A 25,138-nucleotide genomic window follows, 5' to 3' on the forward strand; every position below is an offset into this window, starting at 1 on the left:
TAAACCTGCTTCCATCAAAGGGAATGCACATGTTTCGCTAGACTTGTTTCAGCGCCTTCGACTTTGTTCACTACAGATTCAGTTCGGGAGGAATGAAAGGACTTTATTGTCTCTTTTTATCTGACTCAATGACTGCTGAATGGATTCAAGCCAATTAATCAGGCACTGACAAGCAGCATTGCTGCTGGCTCAGTGACCAACTCCAACAAAAGACGGGAACCATCAGCAGAACAGTCGCTGCCCACAAATTGATTTCTGTAGGCCTACAAAACCGAGGCAATGCCAACTCAACAGGAATCACAACCTGTGGGTGAAATATTATCGAACATTAAGGAACAAAGACATATGTTTTTCTCAACTTGCAAGTATTTCGTGATGAATTAAGAAAACACAAAATCCATGTGAACTATCCATGAACCTGGAAATTCTCAGGTGAAATGTTTAAATACAGGACTGGCAAATAACTTTCGGGAAAGCTAAGTGGAGACCTCTGGTTATAAGAATGAACTTCATTTTACCTCTGACTGGGACTTCTACTTTTCATTGCTTAATCCTTTTTTTTCTTTCATCTTCTACTTCTGATACTAACTGCACACTAACCAACAGTAAAGCAGCTTGGGAAGCAAAAGCACCGAGGGACAGCATTGGGGATGTATTGGCTGAAAAGGCTGAAACTGCCGTTGTCGAGTGCAATCAGCATAACAACAGACAAATAAGCTGACAATTACTAAAGGCAGTTATTTGCCAATGTTTGTTTATTGTAATGCATCAGTTTTATGCTTATGTTTAAAGATAGTGTAATAAAAAGCCGAAAGACTTCAAGATTTCAAAGAATCAGCCCAACTGGTATGACATAAACAAATACAATAAATGCAAAACATAAAGTTAAACTGTGACATAAATGCATGGTATCATTTTGCAATAACTATTTGAAAGATTAAATTGCAAAGACTTCTTGTAAAGTACTGGTTTGAGTGTACAAGCAGAAATTAGTTTTCTGTTCGCATTTTCTCTTCAACACTTGTTGATCACGTGATATAGTTTGGGAAATGTCACTAACCATAAAGATGCCCCATTCCACACTTTTTTAGCTCATGGATCACTTTATGCCAACTACCATAATTTCATCCATTCTTAGAGATTAGATGACATAAAGCACAAAAACATTAACACAAAAACATTGTGGTTGATGGTTCGATCTCTGGCTGCTCTAGTCTGTATGTCAAGTATCCTTGGGCAAAGCACTAACACCAGTGCATTCATTGGCATCTGAATTTGTGTGAATGTTAGATAGAAAGCATTTGAGAACAGAAAAAAGTGCTTGTATGAATGGCATGTTGTATAAAGCACTTTGAGTACTCAGGTAGAGTATTTAATTTAATAGTTAATATTTAAATCTGACGTTTTCTTGTTATTTTCTATCCAGAATAAAGTTTATTGCTAAATACTCTACCGACGTGCTTCTTTACCGTCTTTCTTACAAACAAACACTGCTGATATGCTCACGCTGTTTTAAATATCTGGTCACAATTTGTCCCCAGTTTGAAGAGAACCTAAAATTTCAAATACTGACAAGCAATATTATCTTGGTGACTTTGATCAGAAAGCTCTTAGTCTTTAACCACAGGGTTAGCAGTTCCATTATAGACCCTGGCCTCTCCAATATTAATGAGTATTTCTATTTGCCACTGACCCTACTTCTGAAATGCATCCGATGCCCTTCACAGCCTCATCTTAGCTGAGTGTGAGTGGAATATTGCTGAAAGTTAGCCAAATAAAACTGGATATTTTCCAACATTAAGGTATTTTTAGGATTAAATCGGTACCTTTGTTTCTTCCGTGTTCCTTTGCCTTGCAGGACCAGAAAGATGATAGTCACATGCAGGTTTGTTTTTTAGAACACAGCAATAACAATTACCCACCACTGGGACAAAAATATCCACAGGGTTTGTTAACTCAGACTGCTATAGCTTCAGCAGTTAGAAATAAAATAGATAGAAATGCCTTTTTGCATGAAATATTGACTGTAGATGTCATTTATTTCTGAAATGTATTCCTCACTATTTAAAGAAATCATATTTTCTTTTCTTTTATCACTTTCTCTGAATATTTTGGCACACCTGGAAATGGTCAAACAGTAGGTCAAACAGTATTATAAGTATTAAATAAATCTTATATTATAAAAGTTCTGTGCTTTTTCCTGCTCAATAATAAAAAAAACTGCTTTAGCGATTCATTGACTACATTTTTTCTTAGATTCAGATTCCAGAGTTAAGGATTAGTGCGCCATGTGCTATATATATCTATAAAAGACTTGAATCATATGTACAGTAACTGGTACAACAATAGCAACCCAAACAAAAGCGCATGGGAATCACACTTTAATGAACAATGAGCTTCAGTTCATAGCAGTCCATTTCTGATTTGGTGAAATGTGCATAAACTGATAAAACCTACTGTATCGGAACAGATTACAATGAATGAGTGAAAAAAGAATACATTTACAGTACATGTGCAGTGTTCATCAATACCATTAAGGGGATTTGCTGCTTCTGTACATACACCTGCAAATCTCATTAGGTGTGGTTTATCATGCTGTGCCATGTCAGCACTGTATTTTGATGAATAGTCCCTGTGCCTCTCATGCACTCCGTTCTCTGTGTCACCATGTCTTCTCCTTTCTCATAAAAATGCCAACACTGGATTAAGGATCTCACATTCACATTATGCTCCTTCACTTCATTACAATAAAAGGATTAACCTGCCTGGGTGGTGGAAAGTGATCGGTAGGGAGGGTGGATGACACGTGGCTGACCTGTCCTTCCTTCTTTGTGTAAATCATATCTCTCATGCTCCTCCAAGACCTACTACCAATCTTCCACACTGCTGTGGGAACCACAGTGCAGACAGTGGCAACATTCAGGGACGAGAAACAAATCTGCAGCCATTAAGATGCCCTGCAGTTGACTTACATAACAGCATATGCTCCATCCATTCCACCGGGAGAGACCCGTCTTCACTGTCCCACTTTCTGTTCATTGCTACTGTATGTCATGTAGTGAATGATCATTTGGATTTGTTTTAATGGTGGAAGCTACTAGCCTAGATGGAGGTTTTTATTCTGGTATAGAAAAATTAGACAATAAGCAGATCCAATTTAATAAGCATCTCTTTGTCTAGAACCGGGAAGTTGATGCAGATAGAAGAAAAAATAAAACTCAAATCACAGCTGAAGCCACTCCAGTATCTCTCCGGAGATGAGCTTGGTAACTTGGCTTCCTTATAGTGACCTGTCTTCTCATGAATGTGATCTTTAAAAAATTAAAAGCTTATTATTTCCTGGAGTGAGAAGCCAAGCGCATGGCCCCCAGCCCCTTCACTAGTGATGATGGATTAGTCCTTAGCCTGCACTATGGACCTGTCCCCACTGACTGCACAGCGAGTGACGCCACAGGCCTAAGTGCCTGCTATCAAGATGCCATCTTTGACAACTCTTAATTTATTTGAATAAAGGCTCCACCATTTCTTTAAAGGACAATTCCATTATTTCAGGATACAGATGGGTGGTTCTTTGATTTTTTCGAAGTAGTATTACCATAAAAACATCCAATCCTATTTAGTCCTATTACTCCATGTGGAGTTTTTTTTAAAAGCTGGGCAAAGTGCTTCTTTCTGTAAACAGAAAACATACATTTGTTTTCTAATATCAATAAAACAGGCCTTTAGTTAATACAAACTTAACTTTATTCCTTTTGAGTGACTTTAGACCATGATTGGGAGATTGCAAAAGCTGTTACTCGGTGAGAAATGTCTCTCAGTGAAACAGTATTATTGAAGTCAGAGAGCACCAGGGAGCTATAGGTTCTGTGCTCAGGTTCAGTGTCCACAAGCTTAAAGTAGCCGAGGTTTTCGCATTATGGGCCCGTTCTTATGTGTCTGAACCATTTTCCCAGGGTCAGCATCATTTGGACGACTTACAGCGCAATTTGTCTGCAGTGATTGGGTCTGCCTGGGTTTGAACAAAAGCAGTCAGCCTGGCTATTGTGTCCTTTTGTGTCCCATATGTCAGAAGTCTGCTACACAAACAATGCAGCAACTGCCAAGAGCACAACAGTCATTATCGGCTGCAGAATCGCTGTCATTATCCTGCTGCAATCATAACTCTAATTACAAAAGTTGCTATGTAAGCAGGTAGATTATGCAATGTTAATTACGCGTGCACAATGCGGCAAGCGTATGTTCAAATGCCACTCTCTATTATGCCCCGCACAAAAGCAGCACACGTTTTACCCTCTGCCACATGCAAAGCAACACCGAGTCCCTTGATGGCCGGTTTAAGCACTCACAGTAGAGTCGCAGACCTCTGGTCATTAACAATATCTTATTAATAGTTGCTATTAATCATCCCTAACTATATTTTCTGTAAGAAACTAAAAATGATTAATTGATGGTCTTCATCCCACAAACTGGTCCATCTCATTACTCAGACTCACCTACATTGGATATCAGCTGGATGAAGATGAGCTGCAGGCATTTTCCAATTTAATTCACAACCAGTTCCCACATACTGCATACAGATTTGTAATTAACCTCTCACCAAACACTCTCAGATTTAACATCTGTCACATCCACCATATGACAGGCACAGAAACAAACTGTTAGATATAGAAATATACATATAAAACTGATTAAAATGTCACACAGGCAGGTTTACAACTGCACTAAGCTTACTTTTCAATTCCAGGCTAAACACGGTTGAAAAATGTGTGTTAATAAAATCTCAGAGATTTTATAGACAAAAGCTAGACAGTGGACGGTTTTCCTAAAGCAGAGCACAGGGTTTTTTGCATTAATCATCATGAGGGTGCACTTTCCCAACCCACTCTGGCAAATTAAATCCTCAGAATAATATCTCCATCATTGCTGTATTTCTATGCTCTGTCACAAGCATCTATCTGGGTTTGGAAAGGAGTGCAGCAGAGCCTGCCAACTCAGAAAAACCTGAAACCAAGGGGCAATAAAAAGTGACATCAGCAATGGGAAAGTTAATAGTGTGTTTCAGATGCACTTTCTGGAGGACAGGAGTAGCAGAGGTTTCATTTACTGTAAGTGACAGTGGCTGACAATCTCCTTCTGCCTTCCATATGCCCTTATGAATCTCAACCCGCTCTGTGTAATAACCTATAAATAGATAAGGCTTCTGGGGGGAGGGGGGGTTCTTTGACAGTTTATAATGTCTGGACATATACTGCATTTACAGTTTGTGTACAGATCATAGTAACACCTTGTTTTTTCTATTCATCTATTCACTGTGATGTCTGATTGAAACCGGGCTGCAGTTCCCTGTGGGGTTGTATGGTGTAAGAAGTGTCACAATGGTGGTTGTGTAAGACTACTTTTTTTTAACTTCAGAGGTCTGTTTCTAACTTTACAGAGCTCATTTCAGCACAGCTGTCAGAGAATGCCTCAAGCTGAATAAACAGAATACAGAACCACGAAGGCAGACTGAAGACAACATGACTCCAGGCGTCTGTTTGAAATTGGGCCACAGGCACATTTTCTTCTGTTTCCTCCATGCTACATGTTCTCTTTCTCATTTATTAGCCAACATAACTCTTGCTGCCTCTGTAGTGAATTATCATGTATCATTTATCTTTACAGACCTAGTTAAGCTTTTTGTCATAACAGTATGATGTAAGACAGTTAATCCTGAAAATAAATAGGGTTCTTGTATACAACACAGCAATCTCTAAAACAGCTTTATGGACTCCATTTTGCAATACTGCTCTAGGCCTGTATTTATCAAACTGTTAAGAAAACTTTATAATGTTTTACTGAGCAAAAGAAATAAATAAAATTGAAGAATAAGAAGCATTTATCAAATGACTTGATAAAGCGTAAGAGGAGCAATTATGGAATGCATGCTCAGTAAGTGTCGGAAAAAATAATGATACAGCAGTATCTTCTACAGGTTTCTGTTATGATACGTTGTCTTTCAGTATTTGACTTACCAGAGTCACTATTCCTTATCTCTATTATCAAATGAACGAGGTAAAGTAAACAAAAAGTAACTAACTAAGAGAAGAAGAAACACAGACTAAGACAAATCAGACAGCAAATTAACTAAATTATGTGCCAATTTAATGACAATAAATAATACAGTACACAATTCATGCACGTTTAGGGTATTTTTTTCTCTTACATATTGGATAAATCTTAGATGACTGTTGTATATGGGGTATGGTATAAAAATGTCCTGCCCTGTTATTGTCATTATTGTGAGCAGAATATTGTAGCAGCATTGTATTATATGTAACTGAATCCCACCCCATTGTACAGAGCAGAAAAAGAGGAATTTATGCTTCTAATTATACTTTACTTATTATACTTATTATTCTAGTTTATTTAATTTATTCTCCAGTTGAGTAAAAAGTAGCTCTTTGAAGGACACCCTCTGCCTGCTATGCAATCATAATTCTAGCATATGTACTCATCTTGAACATCTGTTTCATAGAACACAGGAAGAGAAACAAAGGGATTTTTTTTAAATCTCTCTTTGCTGGGACCTAGATTTTAAATAGGTGACTTACACCTATACAGTTAAGGTAGGATTTGGCAGATGTGGGAATCCTAACTCTCCAGCAGAGTTGGAGCTGAGCTGTGCTGCTGCTCTTTGTGTTAGCCAACTAAATTTAACAACCTATAAGTAGATGGTGTGCAGTCATCATAGCTAATTTGCTACTCAGTGTAACCCTAACATTGACCATGAACATCATAGTCACTTCGCACCAGTGGAACATTGTGCATTACTGTAAACTTCACCAAAATTTTGCAAATTAATCATTATATCCTGTCTTAAACGTCGCAGCACTGCCAGTCACCCAAATAGCATAGTTCAGTTTGTTTTGCAGGACTTTTCACAATATGAAATAAATAAATAAATAAAATTTTACTTCAGCAACACATCATGAATTCAATAACATTCTCGGATAAATAAGGACATTCTTAGCAAGCTTTATAATCCCAGTTTATTAAATGTCACTGAGCAGTCCCTATCTCTCTTCTTCCTCTCCTGCTTTCTTTCATCCTTCTCCATCTCTATCTCACATTCCTTTCTCTCCCTGAGAAATACAGCAGCTGTACCTTTAGCTGGCAGACACATGTGACAAATTGCATGGATACAATTTGCGTGTGTGATTAAATTTGCTAAGCGTTTCAAAATGTTGCATTTGAAATTGCCTGCCACTTAAAAAAAAGTTACTCTCTTTATACTGGCTTTTTCTCTGTAGTGCTACCTAGATGCTGAAATACTGTGAGTCCTCATTGTTCCAGATCATTCTGGCACAGTCTATCCTCAGAGTATAGTGCAATGATGCATGAATTATATAATCTTTGCCATTTTCATCGCTTCATTTGCATTTAGCAGTAATGGATACACCAATGGAATTGCATTTCATGTTTTATTTTTGCCTCCATTTAGCTCCAAACCAGTTTGATTTGACTTACAGCTAAGACAATAAGCATGTTATGAAAATGTAAGTACAGAAATTAGTACTGAGAAAGTACCTAAATTTGTGTTAAAATGTAGATAATAAAAGTTAAAAGTTGAGAAAAAAGCAAATATTCAAGTATAGCTACTGAAAATTCTGCTTAAAGTAAGAAAGTATTTGCACTTCATTACTATCAGTTTCTATGTTTATCCAATCACATGGCAGCAACATAGTGGTTTTAGGGATGTAAACTTGAGTACGATGATCTGCTGAATTAAAAACTGAGCATATTGTGGAAATCTGAAATAAATCGAGCTACACAAACTTTGTAGGTCTTTGTAGGTTTTTAATTCGCCTTAATAAAAGGTCTCTAATGACGATACAGGGTAACAGTAGTTTGCTTGGCTTTTGACGGACAATAAAGATAATCACAGATTCATTTATAGCAACATATTATCCACGCACCGTTGTCACAGAATACAGTCAGAAGATTCCATGCAAATTATAGCTTGAACAGTCGAGTATGTCTTTTATTAAAAGATTACATAAAGACAAAACATGGTGCTATGGAACCTTCATTCATCCAGGTCAGCTTATCACAGTAAAGGGCAGAATGTTGGGGGAGAAAGATGATTTAAGTGACTTTAAATGTAGCATATTTTTGATGCCAGAATGACTGGTTGGAATATTACAGGAACTGCTGATTTACTGGAATTCAATGACACAACCACCTAGGGTTTACAGAAAATGGTCTGAAAAAGAGAAAATATCCAAATGGCAGCAATTCTCTTGGCAAAAATATCTTGTTGAGGTGAGAGGTCAGATAAGATTTGATTAATGGGAAGACAACAGTAACACTTGTTGCAAACAGAGTATGCAGAAAAGCATCTCTGACATTGACATTGAGTCTCAATGGGACTACCCATATAAATAAAGGTTAAATGAATTACATAAAAAAAACAGCAGCACAAACCTTGAAACAGCTGGGCTACACCAACCACACCAGGCGCCATTCCTACCAGCTAAGCGCAGGAAAATGAGAATACAATTTAAATGCGCTCCCCCACAAATTGGGCAATAGAAGATTGGAAAAGTGTTTCCTGTTCTGACAAGACTCCATTTATAGTGCCACATTTTGATCACAGGGTCTGAATCTGGTGTAAAAGACATGAAAGTATGGACACGTCCTACCATCTATAAAGGGCTAAGGCTGGAGTTAGTGGTATAACAGTATGAGGGATATTTTTGGCACATTTTGATTCCTTAGTATTAGTGACAACAGACCACCCATCCCTCAATGATCATAGTGAACCCATATTCTGATGGCTGTTTCCAGCAGGATAACATGTCATGTCACAAAACTCAGACCATCTTAAACTGCTTTCTTAAATGTGACATTTAGTTCATTGTATACTATGGAACCTTTCATCTATACAGGTCGGTGTGAGGTTGTTACTGTACATGCTGTAATGTTTCCAGCACCTTGTTGAATCTATGCTATGGAGAATTAAAGCAGTTTTGAAGGCAAAACAGATGATTCTAATGTTTATAAGTCATAATGATTACAAGACGGCCCCGATCTCAAGAAACTGATACTGTAAATCCATCTTTAAAATGGACCAGCTGTGAAATGGATACAGTTCTTTCCTCCCCTTTCAACATTCAAACCACTGGCCCTGACAATTCATAGTGGTAGACTTTCATGCTCCAGCAAACAGCAGACAAAGATCAAATGTGTGATATGAGACATGAAAACTATACAGGGATAAACAGCAGCAGCTGCAACGACTGCCACAGAGCAGGAAAGAGAGGAAAAATCAGGTAGATAATGAGAACACAGTGGGTTTGCACTGCCTTGTTGCTGACAGACAGGAGCAGTGGTCCTGAACATGTACGTGGTTCAACAAGGCTCCGACATGGTGAGCCTTTCTCCTTGGGACTGTCAGCCTTCAGCCGAGCACATCATCTCTCCATGAGGATTTCAACACATTAGCCTAAGCCGGGTGCACAGATAGTAACAACAGAGAGTGTATCGTCGACAGGCAGTCACACAGTACCCAATTAGAGCTATCACACACACTGTAATTAGCAAGACTGACTGATTTCAGTTTGTGTAAAATGTATTCATATTATCCAGATTACAAATAAGCACATTCATCTAATTAGCTCACGTAGCTCACAAGCTTAATTAAAGTTAATGCATTATGATACTCCAAAATCCAGAGATTACAATGCTCCAAGGTTCTAGTTAATTAGAGTATTCACACACTGACAGGCAGTGATCCCAGCCTCCTTTTCCCTTAGCCAATTAAAACAGAGGGTCAAAGTGGACAAAAACTTTGTTTCTCTTGTTTTTGAGGTTTTCCCACAAGCATCTGGTAAATGTAATGTGCTCAGAGAAATGCTTAACAGACTCTTCTTTTGTCAAAATATGCTTTTTCTGTTTCAAACTTTTTGTCTTTTTCTCCACAAAGTGACACTACCAGGTAAATCAAACTGGCAATTACAGAGTCCTACCTTAGAGTCAGGTTATGAAAATAACTGACAAAATCAGATTCATGCCTCTTCATTTATCTTTACAGTGGCAGTCAAATAGAAAGAAGACTGAGCTGAATATTCATTGACTTTCCCACTACGCAGAGTTCACTTTGCACTTACATGCTCTGCAAAGCTGCATTAACATAAAGTCTCTTATAACAGTATTGCAATGTTAGCAGGCCTGCTTTGTTACGGATGGTACTTTAAATTTGAAAGAAAAGTGCCAGTGTTAATTTGTTGATAGGGCAGGGTATTAAATCTGAAAGTGCTAAAAACACAAGCTCTTTAGATGTTGCCCTTGTTAGTATTAGCCTCGTCCTCTCAAGTGTAGGTATCACCTGCTCTACTAAATCAGACACCTACAGAAACACATGCTGGCACACACCTACATCTCCAGTGTATTTTATCATTTGAGTGCATACAAGGACAGAGACATCAAAAGAATTGAGGTACACTGTCTTCAAGTCCCTGCACAAGGGTGAATTATTGTGTTAATGTTATTCTATAAAGTGCCAGAAGATGACTCATGATTTGGCACTTTTTTTTTAAGATGAATTAAACTGAATGAAAAGTGGGAAATATGAGACTCTTTAAAATTGTCTCCTGCAGAAAGTGAATGCTTCCTGATGAATTAAAAAATACGTAACAATACAAAAAAAATAATCTCCACTTAACTCCACAATGTCATCAACAAATGAACAAGTTTTCACCCCTTTCTATCAGCAGGTCATTTTTCTAAAACCAGGTCCCACACATTAAATTTAAATTGGTTGCCAGCTGCTAATCTTAGACACTGGGGAAATGTATTAGTTACACCTCACCTTGTAAGTATTGGTTTGGACCACCTTTTGTGACATGGCACATTATTTCGCTGGAAGCAGCCACGAGTTGATGGGTACAGTGCTGTCATAAAGGGATGGACAATATTCAGCAACAATACTCAGGTAGGTTGTGGTGTTTAAATGATGCTCATTTGATACTCAGGGGCCCAAAGTCTGCCAAGAAAATATCCCCCACTCATTACAAGCTGAGGAAGAAACATTGATACAAGGCAGCGTGAATCCATTCTTTCATGCTGCTTACACCAAAGTCTGACCCTACCAGTGGGATGTGGCACCTGAAATTGAGACGCATCAGATCAGGCAGCCTTTTTCAATCTTCTGTTGCCCAATTTTGGTGAGCCTGTGTTAACTGTAGCCTGAAGTAGACATCTGTGTCAAGGTTTGTTACAAGTTACAATTGCCTTCATGTCAGTTGTATCTAATATATTGGACATAAGTTCTGTTTAGTGTAGCATGTGTATTTCTTTTGTTATCTTCAGACAGAATCAGGCTAATTGTTTCCGGCATTAAATGCTAAAAACAAACATATTTATCTGCCAAAACAGGCTTACTTATAAAATTACTCATTTAGAATGTATTTATGTAACTGCAGGCAAGGAGGGCAATTGGCCAATAGGTGCGAGACGGTTTTCAGATGTGGAGCTGAAAAAAAAGATTTGCAGAGAAAGGGCAGGGGTTGAGTGTCTCTTTATTTTATGGCTTGACTCTCTATTAACTTATATATTTATTTCCTATAGGAACAATGGACTTACATCATTGTAAATGTTCCAGTGTAGTGGAAACAGTGCAGGTAGTTAAAGCATCAAACATGACTTTTAAACACTACACTATCATCTCCCAGACTTAATCTGAAAAAAGAAGGTGATAAAATATTTACACTTTGGTGAAATACTGCCTGCTCTAACCCACCTTACAATTATGACTATTTATTAAAAGAACGTTTATAATATGCTTTATAGAAGCCTGGCATAAAGAATGTGAAATATAGTTTGGGGAATCTTGACTGAACAATGTCCTTAAATTTTGGATGAGGAGAGTTATATAAAAGATGTGATCAAAATGTTCTGAGGACAGAACCATAAAAATATAAAACCTTACCTGATTTAGATTTTGCTGTTGGCGATCAGTTGTCTCATGCGCTTGGTAACTGTTTTCACTGAGTTATTTATTTTTGTCCCCTTGAACTTGTCCTTCTGCAATGGGCATTGGATCCTCTCCAGTGTACCAAAACAGCAATCTTTCAACTTGATTTTGATTTTCAGGAAGTGGGCGAGGCTGTGGGGCTGCCAAATCTGGAGAGTGGTCCAGGTGTTCAGGAAAGATTGTGTTTGTTTGAGCAAAAAATTCAAGAGCAAAAAATGCGTTTTCAGTGCATTCTGAGCTGGCATGAGATGGGACGCACTGCTGTTCTGATCGTTTCCTCTGAATGTTCTCCCTCAGGCACCACAGTATGTTATTGTACAAGTCAGCTCTGCCAGTCTTACCTTCGGGGACGAATTCACAGTGTACAACCTGATGAATCTTTAAAAAAAATAAAATAAATTGAGCATGCTTCTGGTTTTGCTCTTCACCTGACATGTTGCCTTTAGGCTAGAAAACTGTGGACTCTTCAAATAAAAAACTACAGAAAATTGCTCAGTCAAAGCCGGAGACATGCCTTTCATCACCAGAGATGATCCTTCACTTGAAATTTGGATATAAAAAAGAATTAACTGTTTGCCCTTTGCACAAGTTATAGGTTTGTTGTAAAGTCATAGAGCACACAGGTTGGAACAGAACTTCCAGGGAGCGGTGTAAAAGTGATAGCCATGCTAAATGTGACATTGACCAAGTTTCAGAATTAAAAAATTTAAGTCTGTTAAAGATAAAGTGATAAGAAGAAGTCAGAAGTCACGTGTGAATGCTAAACTTCTTAAAAGGATAAATCATCACTTAAATCATAGCTAGAAAATGTTCATAAACTTTCAGGGTAAAAACATTCATAACCTATAATCCCCTTATGCAATGGGAGATGCCAAAAACTAATTATTATTTAATGTTTAATAGATAACGTTAAATAGAATAGAAGTTGCGTCCAGCTGCAGCAGCTGATTCAAAATTCATGATCATGATCTTTTTCTTAAAATTGGCAGATATTTGACATTCAGTTTTAGCAGTAAAAGGTAATGCAGCACAAAAGCCTAGCGCATAGAAAGTGTCTTCTAAAATACCCAACTGCATTACTCTTGGATTGAGGCATTCAGGCATACTCAGTAGCTAAACATTATATGTTCACAATATCATAAATATCTCCAACAAATATTAAAAGAAGAACTTACAAGTTTTACGACCAAAACAAGAGGCCATTGTTGCATTCAGGTGGTGTAAGTGGTAACTGAGAAGAGCAAGAGACTGAATAACTTAATAAAAAAAATAGCTCATTTTCACGCCAGTCAAAGTGAAAGTATGCTTATCTTGCGCTGTGCAACTCTGGTGCTAGAACACATTAGGTGGATCAAAATGAACCCTTCCAAAAGGCTCACAATACCTCAAACTAATGGTTTGAGACATCTGTAGATGAGCAACTCCATTGTTCTTCTAGGTGAAATTACTATTCTTGTCAATGGATTCTGGTGGCTTTGAAGAAAGCGACTTAACAGCTATGAGTCCTCTGTTGGAAAAGAATGTTTGACTGCTGGGTAAAAACCCCAACTGAGTAAAATCAGTATACCCAGTGAAACAGTTACATTTAAAATATTATAACAGAATATGAAAAATGATCTTATTAAGTTTCTCAAAAATGTGCATTGGCTCCTGACTGCTTTTAAGTATGTCATCACATTTTTTTTCTAAATCACAGTTTTTGGTTGTAATAGATGTGCTTCTGACATCTCACATAATGCTTTGACTTGCAAATGAACAGCTAGCCCACTCTGTGGAAAATATCATCTAGCACCATTCAGTGTAAAAACTCCAGTAGGAATTTTATGCCCATATCTCCTAGACCTAGTTCAGGAACAAAAACGCTGTTCTTATGTGAACAGACATGAAGGGACAAACATAAACACACACACACACACACACACACACTCAAGCTCGCAGACAGACTTGGAGGGTATTCCTGTCTCCTGCACCCTGATGTAGATGGATGTCCCGGGCTGCTGATTCTGAATCTACATCAGGTCATTACAATAAGCTGTGAGGCCCCAGTGAAACCTGAAAAGTGGAGGGAGCGGAGCAGCTTGGGAGGAGAACTACTCTCCCAGCCCTGTGGGGAAACAACCTTGACATAGTCATCTGTCTTAGTTACATCGGAGTTAGACCTACTGACACATACACAGTGGAGCTGCACCAGCCCATGCAATCTGTGCCATGTTGTTATGATACTGCATTAAAGGAACTAATAGAGTGCACCTAAAAATATTGAAAATGTGTTGAATATCATAGATGACAAAGGTATTAGGCTGTTTGGGGTGGGGGTTGTTTCATGGTCAGCTGGTGGAAAGGGTGCAGCAAGGTTAGCAATAAACTCGCCTCAACACAGGTGGCTTCTGACCCTGAGCGTCAGGTGAGGGTAATGGGAAGAGGTGGAGTAGGGAGGCCGAGGGTGGACCAGGTCATGACAGATAGACACACAGAGATGAGAAGTCTGGAGAAAGAGAGAGAGGAAGAGGAAGAGGGAGAGAGGCGGGACGCTGGTGTCGCTGCAGTGAGCTCTCACTCAGTCACCCCAGGGCTGTGTTTACGGAACTGTCAGTCACGTGGTGACGCGTCTCCCAGGGGACATAGGCCACCAGGGCGATGAGAAAATAATAGCTCCTTCTGTCAGAGCTTCGAGGGACAGGGGTCTGATGGACACCACAGGGAATTAGAGCCAGCCTTTGGGACATATCCAGCCCAACACTTAAATACAAGCGGGATAGAGACTCACACACAAGACAAGGAGGAAGAAATATCTACCAGCCTTCCCAATAATATGAATATTCAAATGAACAGTATTCATATCCAAAACTGGAGTGCCCAAATGAGCCTTGTTGATAATATTCAGATAATGAAGTAAATAGAGGTAAAAGGTATAAACTGTGCTTTGTAGCGGTATATAATAGACGATGTAGTTGTTACCCTCATTTTCAGTCCAGATTACCTAATTGTGTCGGAAACCTGAGTGACATCAGCTATCCAAATCCAAGAAATCATCAAATTTGCTGGAACGCTACAAAATTTTGTTTCCTGGGGTTGCTTTAAGGGCATCAGAGTCTGTCAGTGCAGTATTAGCCAACTCTAAAGTCCAAAATGTCTTTCCATCCTTGCATGCAACAACAAACCGAGTTCTCAAAGTGCAATTGAGCCTAACAATAAGAGATGGCATATAGCTGAAAAATGTAATTGATTACCTATCGCAGAATAATTTTGAGTCTCTGCAAGTTAATTTTCACATTGCACTAAAATGAACAGTGATCAATGGCTGTCTGGCTGAAAGAAGATCGAGGTAGACACGGCTCGCAGTGAATGGGACAAATTTGCTGGTTTGCCTCAAAAACAAGCAGTACCAGATCTGACATAAAGCTGTCTTTACATCAACCTCTAAAGGACAAGGCAAAGTAAAAAAAAATACAGTATCGCTGTCTAAAAGCTGCAGCGCAGCCCTTGGTTATGAGAAAGACTAGAAACTACTGCTCCATCCATAAAATCTGACTTTAAATCAAGCTGAACCTCCATTAAAGGGTTGAAAGATAGACTAGTGATGCTCATCATTAGTACAAACACTCAGAAATCATGGGGTAGCATCTGTTTTCTGCACATCCTCCCACATCAATGCTCAGAGCAGCAGGCCTCGGGGAGGGGGGGCGTACAGACAACTATTCCCTCGTCCCCTACCATGAATAACAATCTCTACCTCCAGGTAATTAAAGGGGACAAACGATGTCCACAGGGCCACACCAACCCATCATTAAGCAAAGAAACTATTGCAAAATGTGTACACAGACAGGGAGAAAGGGACTCTTTACACATGTATCCAAGTAGCATAATGGCCATTGATCGGAGTCGGCTACGAGAGAGAACATTTCAATATATCTATTGCGCTGATTAATCCATATATCTTTTTTTAATCTACCTGCATTAATGCAAGTCTGCACATTTAGTGCTTTGTTCCCAGCTGCTACAAAGGGGGTATCTACTGCCTTTGTCTCTGTGGGGAGCTGAGACAAGATGATGTGCTCCTTACTGATGACCTGGCCTACGTTATGGGTTACCACTAATCCCAGTGGCTGCATACACCTCAGCCGGCACATGCACACATTAAAAACAAAAAAGCTGTGCACATTTGCACTGCTAACTGATTATTCAGATTCATATTTGGGAGTGGATGTTATTACACACAAATAATGCAAATGAATGTGCACACATATACAGGGTACATTTGACTTTGTTGCAAATTTAGAGCAGCACAGACAACTGAGAGACTGACAGACAATACACACCAGGCAACTGTGTACTCTTTCTCATCCCATTTGGAATTGGGTATTGACATCAAACAATGAGCCACTGCTGAGTATGCAGAACTTGGCCACTATGTTTAAAGAAACTGCGTGAGACAAACAAATGCATGCAAATAACAGCTGGCATTCAGAATTTGAGTTAACAAGAACACACTGCAGAAGTGACCTTGCCTTGGTTTTTGTGCTCTCCACTCAGTCCAATGTCGCACAGTAAAAGGCACTTTATTCATTAAGTGTGCTTTGGGTAATATGGAGATTGAGGGACTGAGGCATTCTCATCCCAAGAAGCAGTGGAGCAGTTACTGCAGCTGACCGTGATATCAGAGGCACATGAAAGGAAGAAGGTAGAGCTAAGGCAGAAAAGGAAAAAAAAAGGGGGAGGACAACCTTCTGATAAGAAAAAAAATGTGATATTCAGCAGCCCCTTTCTGCCTCCACCCCACATTTCAAACTGTGTCCAGGCACAGGACAGTCCCCCAAAATCAAAAGACGCTTTAAAAATCCCCAGAAATGAAAAAACACCCCAAGTACAGCTCAGTGCCTCCCGCTGGGACCCAAGCTGTTTTATGACTTTAAAACCTGTTAAATAATGCAGCACATTATAGCAAGAAAAACACAAAATAATAAACCACAGATATCCTGCCAGATACTGGCTAGTGTGGGTGCCAGTGATGTAGGAGATGTCCAGACACTAATATTGAGTTTTATCGCAAAGTAGGCATACTCCAATGAGCTAGAGGAGAAAACTGAATTCTTATTCCTAACCCTTGGGTAAAAGCTGAATATGTAAGTGCAGTAATTCAAAGGTAACACTTAAAAAAAATTTTTTTCAGAGGCAGATGATAGGCCTTGGGAAATGAAAGAAGGAGAAGAATAAGACTTAAAACTATTTTTTTCACATTTCATTTGAATTCTTCACAAGAAAACATAAACTGAGATGACACTAGAACTATTGTGTACATTTTCCTGAGAAGGATAATGTCAGCAGTTGACTGACATTTGTGCACTAGTATTGTTAGTAAATGTCATAGCGCTATGTATCTGACTGTACATCCTCTGTATGGTCTTTAAGCAGTAATAGAGTGAGTTTTCAAGCGTTGCAACAACACATAGCTGCTTATTTGACATTTCCAACTTTCAGCATATGGGGGACTTGTGCTATTCTAGGAACGTGTTCCTCTCAGAAATAGCAGCCAGCATGGTAGACTTCTCGATAGCTAACCCTCACTATGAAGAAAGGATTGAGAACTGGATAAGTTAGCTTTCTAACATTAGCATTAATTCCCTCCTGCTGTGTCAGCAACTCCAGCGCCCTTAAGTTGGTCCCAGATTATAAAAAGGAGAAGCATCCTGTTTCTGTTGGAAGGGTATAGTCACGAGGATGGAAAATGAGAAAGTTGCTGTCAAAACCCACAGCGAGGAGTAGGTTTGTGTTGACCTCAGATCCGTGTAGACTCCAAGATGTAAACCATTACACTGACAGACTGCACAGATCTGCCAATCTAGTTAGAAGTACTAACAGGGGGTGCTGTCATGACAACAGCAATCTAAAAAACTGGTAATATTATCCCATTTTAAATGGTACTACCTTAATACGAACTTTAATCTTTAAATATGATTATTGTACTTTTTTAACTTTTGGACAGAAGAAAAAAAGCTCTTATGTGGCCTGTGAATGCAAAAATGCACAACTTCATTCACTTTTGATGTTAAACAACAGAGAACAACAACTTTTCTGTTCAACACTTCTAAACTGAAGAAGAACTAACAAAGCACTTGTCAACATTTTAACAATTAAACTTTTTTGAATATAAGCAACACCAGAAACCACATGACATTTAACAACATAAGCCACCACTGAACACTACAAAAAAGAGCATTTTTTGTCTCTCTTTCTACCCACAGTATATTATGGATTTTATTAATAAACTTCTTTTGTTTTTACTTTAACCTTTTTGTCTAAAAATCAGATGTCTTGTTAGGGATCTTGAGGCTGACAGTGAATAGTGAGGGTTTTTTTTTTTTTTTTGCATTCACAGAAAGCTTTTCTCAGCATTTACATTTCTCTGTTAGCTTTACTATGTAGGGAAACTTGTGCATGCTGAGGAGGCTGACGGGCCAGGAGCTTATCACCTGATGCAGGGGCATGAAGCAGCTTACAGCAGCTGCACAACACAAACCCAGGGATAGGACAGCAGTCTATCGCAAAGGCTTACCCCCAATACATTTGGTTTGATACTAAGTGGCAAGCAGCTAAACATTTTTTTTAAACTTTTTTCTGTACTGAGGTGTGCAACAGGGCGTCTAGGAGCCAGCTACTGCTGATCGAGATCACACTTTATGTGGCCCATTTTACTCAGAGTTTTAGAGCAGCAAATGCACAGTTATCTTGAGACAAATCATGGAATACACTCTCAGCCACATTTTCAATCGTTTCCATTTCACACTTTATGGAGCTGTACATTGCTTTGACATTACAGATTTGGGCACAGAACAAATTCCTCTTCTGTGACAGTATGTTCATAGAAAAATACAACTACTGGCCTGGCAAAGACAAATATATTAAAGCTGAAAAACTATAATAGCCCTCATCAAAGAAAATATTGATGTGGTTTGAGAATCCTGTATTTTGACCAAGATGAAAAAGTGGAAAAAAATAGAAAGTGAGTCATTCATGAGACATCTGCAAACAAGCAACCTCTGTTAAAAATACACACATACAGAGTAAAGACAGACTTAAGAAAAAAGCAATCATCCAGGTACTTAACAGCATAAATCTCCATGTGGTGCTGCAAATTCTGTTTGATTCACACAACACTGAATCTCCTTGAGAGGCAAGCATAGACACCTTAAACCACAACTTTGATCACAATCTCCTGCATCCCATTTCTGACTTTTCTAGAAAGCCTTCATCTTTTTCTCATTCTGTTGTTTTTGTTAGTCATTTATTCTTAACTTTGGTCTTATAACATGTTTTCTTAACAATTACTTGAGGAACGTTTGATGAATTAAGATAAAAATGTGAGTCCTTAATTGTTTTGTGGCATACAGTAAGTTAACTGATTGTGATGGGAAAATTGTAATCCCTTTCCAGCGTGTCCTCCACGTGCAGATGAATGACAAAATCCAACAAGCAAACATACCCTAACTCCCTTAAGACGTGACTAATTGACTTGCCACCATAGGTGACTGACATGCCATCCAGGGGGCACCATAATGGCCGTGTCATGGGGGAATGATGAGACCTGCCGACAGCGAGCAGCCCTCGACCTTTTGCATGTGAGGTCGGGTGTCAGAGGGATCGGGATCTCCCCGTTGATGGAGCCACAGCCTCGGGGCTCTGAGGGGGATGAGCTAAACTGAACTGGAGTTTTTCAATCAAGCAACCTTGCAGGACAGCAATTTCATCCGGTATGACAGAGAAATGAAAAATAAAAACAATAAAATAGAAATCAATCGTCAGAAGCCTCAGGGTATTCAAACATCTTCAGGGTGGAAAGTAGATGAAGAAGAGTAATGGTTACTTCCTCTATCATTTTCACCTAACAATGGGTTATCGTTGTGGTTTTTTCTTTTTTGTCATTTTCTATTGCAGAAATGTTTCGAATACATGAAATACCTGCAATTTTGAATGATGGTTTCTTGTACTCTTTGGAAATCTTTCAATCTTCTTAACCAGTGAATACTAATAAGTGAGAACAGGTCTTTTTATAAACAGTGAAAGTGAAAGTGTGTAAACACAATCAAAATATTGTAATGCAATTCTGGAGATTTGTGACAGGAAAACCTTTCAAAGAATCTTTACTGATTTTATTAGTTACTGTTGTTGGTTTTACTCACAATGTATTAATGTTTTATTCATTACCCGCTTTGCTGTCTTATTTCCAAATATCCCTAATCCTGTTAGATGAGATCTCTTCATGTCCCGCTCTGACTGCCACGCACAAAATTTCAAGTCTGCTGATAAGCCCCAAATTTGCCATGACGGCATATATGATCCGCCTCTCTGGATTAGAGAGATTTACTGAAGCAACCATAGACGTGTGACCAGCAGTTCACAGTGGGCAAAGTCACCCATTCAACAAACAAAAGCAAGAGTAAGCTGCAAATAAAATGATTTTAAATTCTGCTATTATTCTCTCTGAATAAGTCCCTAATATCTCATTCTTTGTTTTGTCCCTGATCTCAATTTTTGAACCTAATTATTATCAATTTGATGCAGTGTGATATGGAATATCCAGCATGTTTAATATGCATGTAATATCATTTTCTTTGTCACGACAAAGAAAATGGTAATATACCGACATGTGAACTGGAAGTGCAGTGAAGAGGGAGAGATAAGATTACAGCAAAAATGGGATTTGGGAAAAATGAATTGTCTTTGTAATGTAACAAATGCTAAATGCACACAAAAGAATAATTGATAACATAATTAAATGTCAGTAACACAGCAGGAATAGGTATTATAAAAAGACTGATAAAATTATTACAACAGGAGAGTCGAATTTGCATGAGAAATATGTAATCTTATTATTTCCAATAATAATGTGTGTTTTTACATAAAAAAAAAAGTCTTAAGAGAAGTTCCAGAAATTCTTACTTGCCTTCAAAAATGCTCAAGGAGGGACTTATATTATAACAAAAAAGCCATTCATTGGTTTTAAAATCCAGCCAGCCCAATTCATCACCACCATCACTAAAACCAAAAATAGGAAAAAGATAAAGAAAAAGAAAAGAAAACGCTGGTCAGCTCTCTGAGAAAGTGAATCAGTCTGTAAAGTGCCACTGTGCCAAATGCTGCCAAGACTATTAAGACTCACACAGTATTACAAAGGGCAGTCTGCTCTGGAGCTTGAGCTGAGATAGAAAATACTGTATGAAGCAATGCCATGGCAGCAGCATCAACGGCACTCCACCTGTCTACAGAAATCCTCACAGCCATATTGTAAATCTCAGATGTGAAGAGCTTCAGATTAGTGATAACAGCAATCACAGACAGGAGCTCCTCACAGTGAATCTGAGTTCACATAGCTGCAAGCCTTCAGCCAAGCAAAGTCCATAAATAGACCAAAAACTGTTCAAAACTGACTATAATGCATAACCATAACTCTTAATGCTTTAAATCTTAATATATAGCATAAAGTAGATCGTTTTACAATTTTAATTAAATTCCGTTTTTTTTTTAAAATTCCCTTTGTGTTCATTCAAATGATGCCTGTTCCATCCCTCTCACTTTTTACTGTAGTCCCTGTTGAGATTTCAGTGCTGTAAGTCAGTGCCGTGGGAGTTACACGCATCACCCTGTACGAACCATGTTGCAGGTAGACCGGTAAAGAGCTTAGTTGTGTTTACCTTTCAAATCCTAAATGTCAGTCCCTGGAAATAACAAAAATACACGAGTACATTGCTTGATTCCTGTCACTGCTCTCCTGTGATGCGACAAGCCACGCGGCCAGTTGGGAAAGTTTCAGCACCACAGAAAAGGGACAGCTCCGCCGGCGGAGTATGACAGCCCATCAGTCAACAGGGTGCTTTGACAAGTAACAGACACACTTGTCAAATCACAAGACGACATGACACTAGCTGTGGAAATGGCTTTAAAATAAAATGTTAATTTTTACGACACAATTTTATGTACCCGAATACATCAAATTTGCTGTAAAAGTAGATCACCGTGTTTTATGCGCTATAAAGAAAAATCTACCAAAAGGCACCAGTTTTACGCATAGAAAACCAGTGTGTCTGTGCAATGTGTTTAGTCAGAAGAACTGCAGACTAGCCTCCATGAATCACACAGACAATAGTACACAGCAAGCCTCCGCACCGACAGAAAGAGCACCATTTTTCACCAAACTGCGCTTGTCATCGCACTTTTCGCAGCACTATTCACTAACAACAGCGAAATTCAACTTACCTCTCCAAAATGACGCGACGGGCTGCTGCACGTGTGTGTGTTTCACTTAAAAGCCGAGGTGATCCATGCCGGCTGGTCCGTAAAACTTTTATTTGCTGTGCACGTAGCTGTGAACAAAACCCAGGGACATGGACAGCCTACAACTAGTAACTGAGCGACTTGAGTGGAAGCGGGTTATCCTGCTTCCCAGAAACAAACCATTGGAAACTGGAACCAATGCAGAGTCCTTTGATAAACCTTATCCTTCAGGGTGAAAATGAGAAATTCCGGTCCGTTATGTACAGTGGTGTTAGGGTAGCGGTGGAGAGCCAGCGCATTCAAATCTGTTCATGCTTCTTCTGCAGGGAGCAGCCGCGTCAGCCTCTCTGGGTCCTAAAGCTGCGCTAAACTAACGGCACCGATATCTGCCTGCGTGTCTGTCAGAAGACTGCAACCAAACAGCCTCCTAAAAAATGCCTGCTTTATAGATGGTTCTCGAGGTTCTCGTGGCCACATCTTCTAAAGCAAACGAAATTCAAGACATTTTTGAATAATAACCTATTGTTGTTTTTTTCCCTTATAGAATCATTTTGAGAACAGTTGTCTTTTTTATATGAAACACTGGGAAGAACTTAACCTAGCTGTGTTTTGAAAACTGAAGCTTTGGTCGGGGTAAAACTGAGATTTGATAGTGAATTCATCAGGTAAAAAGTGTTTGAAAATTCACAGCTACTTTTTCAGCTCAGTAACAAGTGCAGGTAACAGCAAAGTCAGCTCTGGAAGGACGAGTACCCCACTTGAAAAATCACTTGTATGTTCAATCAGCTGCTCAAAACCCGGATACGGTTCAGTTTAATGAGCTGCCAATCAAACATATTTATCTCACAAAACTGTGTCCCTGAAACGCATCATTCAGTGGTGGCGGCTTCGGGATGACTGTTCGGTTTGCTTTCCCCAGGTAGTAAAGTTCCATGTTTGCGCAGCTGGACAGTGCCAGCAGCCTTAATTTATGCGCCCACGACGTCACATGCGCCAAGGCGTTGGGTAAAGTAGAATATAAATAGGAGGGTGTGGCAATTAATTATAGTCTTCGCAGGTGCGTCACTCATCTCATACATTTTAAATGGCTTTGAAAAACACAAAAGGGCAAACTGCAAGCTGAGTTCAAACCCGATTCTTACTGTTGTCTGGCACAGACTGATATATTCACACATTCTGAATAGTTAAGATATATGATATTGTCAAGGCAAGAAATGTATGCACTAACTCATTAGCACTCACCTCAAGCTGTATTTGGATAATGATACAATGATAAATTCTGCTCTCTACTAGCAGCCCGACTGGCTGGAGATCCCAAAATTTAGCTGTGTAGCGGGCATTTGTCTCCAACTATAAGTGTATTTAATATTTCTGAAGAAAAAAACAGCCTACAAATCTTCAGATTTGCATCTGTTTGTAATCTGTGCTTAAAGAGGAACTTTCTCCCACTGCCTTCTTTAAAAAGAAAACCAGCATGGACAAAAGATTCTATTTGGCTTTAAAATTGAATTTCTATATTGATGCATTTATGTATTCCATCATCCTTTTGAATCAGTCCATCAATTCATGCATTATGCCTCCCATTTCTTTTTTCCTCCTGTCCAGCTATTCACTTGCCAAGCAATTTTGCAGTACAGTATTTGTATTCCTCTTATTTATTTACTTATTTTTTACAGTCTCATGTATTTCTATAAGGGTAAACATGAACACAACCTCTCCTGTCAATCAGCGCAGAAGCTGACTTTCTGAGTTGGACTGAACATTCAGACTGCTCCTGCTCTCTTTGCATCTTAACAAGTCTGCCTGGTGTGTCCAACGAGGGACAGAGGTTATGTCCACTGGGAATGAAGATCCACATCACAAACTTCTTATCTAGCAATGGACCTGCAGTCTGACTTACAAATTACACGTGTATGTCAGACAGAGAGACCGTGTGTGGTGTCTAAATTGATCTAAATGCATCAATGAGATAAAATGCATTGTCTTGGAGTTGTTTAATAACAATTATGTGTCATTATATTTTAAGCTTATTAATTTCAAGGTCCTTGCATAGAGGTTAACATGACAAATGGCTGCCAATATTGAATAAGACAACTGCATACTGCTAGTTTCTGAGCTGCTTCATAACCAGTCTCTTAACTATGGGCACCATAGTAAATGAAACTGCTGCCATCTGCTATAAGCACTGCGCTGAGTCAAAATCCATTGTTCCATAATGATTATAATGTAAATATTCCTGTTGATTGACTATGTTTACTTGACCTGTTTTAATGCAAAAGGTTTCAATCTAAAATGTACTCTAATGCCATTAATCACTAAACCATACTGATCTGAAGACCTGAGCTGAAATATTTTAGTTGAAAGCTTGAATTATTATTCTATTCTTTTTGTCAAATAATCAGACCAAATCCTGGAGAAAGTATTAGGAGAATATTTGAGAAAGAAGTGAAAATATTTAGGTTCCCTCTGCATATCAGTCACAAAGGGTGGCAAGTTCAGGTGTCATGTTCTAGGTGTATGTTTGGTGGTCTGACATTATCTCAAAATCAGTTAAATTGGCAAATTTATTGACAAACAGTAGTTAGCTTGCACCTCATTACCTTAAAAAGTTATTACGCACCTACGTGGAATGAATATCTACTCAAGTTTCTGGTGCTTTGATGAATAAAAGGCCGGTATTAATAGGTTTAGGCTTGTTTTCGATCACTATTAACTTTAAGAAAAAATCCTGCTCTTTATCTTCAGCAGCTTGTTGATCATCTTGTCTATAGCTTGAGATTGGTAAGGTACTGTACACAGCAATTGGCCTCTCTGGGGACAACAGCAATACATGTTAATATGCTCTATATTTGACCC

The 25,138-nt window shown here is 38.8% G+C and overlaps 1 protein-coding gene across 3 annotated transcripts in view; it reads right to left on the reverse strand.

The window, feature by feature from the left end:
• Positions 1–22,569, reverse strand: part of robo1 (roundabout, axon guidance receptor, homolog 1) — a 227,122-nt gene extending 204,553 nt beyond the window's left edge. The window contains exon 1 of one of the 3 annotated variants that reach the window (XM_080889647.1): positions 22,265–22,569. The gene's annotated coding sequence lies outside the window, so the exon portion shown is untranslated. The remainder of the gene's footprint in view (positions 1–22,264) is intronic. The other 2 variants (XM_080889649.1, XM_080889650.1) reach the window with 2 other exon arrangements.
• Positions 22,570–25,138: the final 2,569 nt, after the last annotated feature.

The sequence above is a fragment of the Rhamphochromis sp. 'chilingali' genome, assembly GCF_963969265.1.
Source record: "Rhamphochromis sp. 'chilingali' genome assembly, chromosome: 8".
NCBI classification, from domain to species: domain Eukaryota; kingdom Metazoa; phylum Chordata; class Actinopteri; order Cichliformes; family Cichlidae; genus Rhamphochromis; species Rhamphochromis sp. 'chilingali'.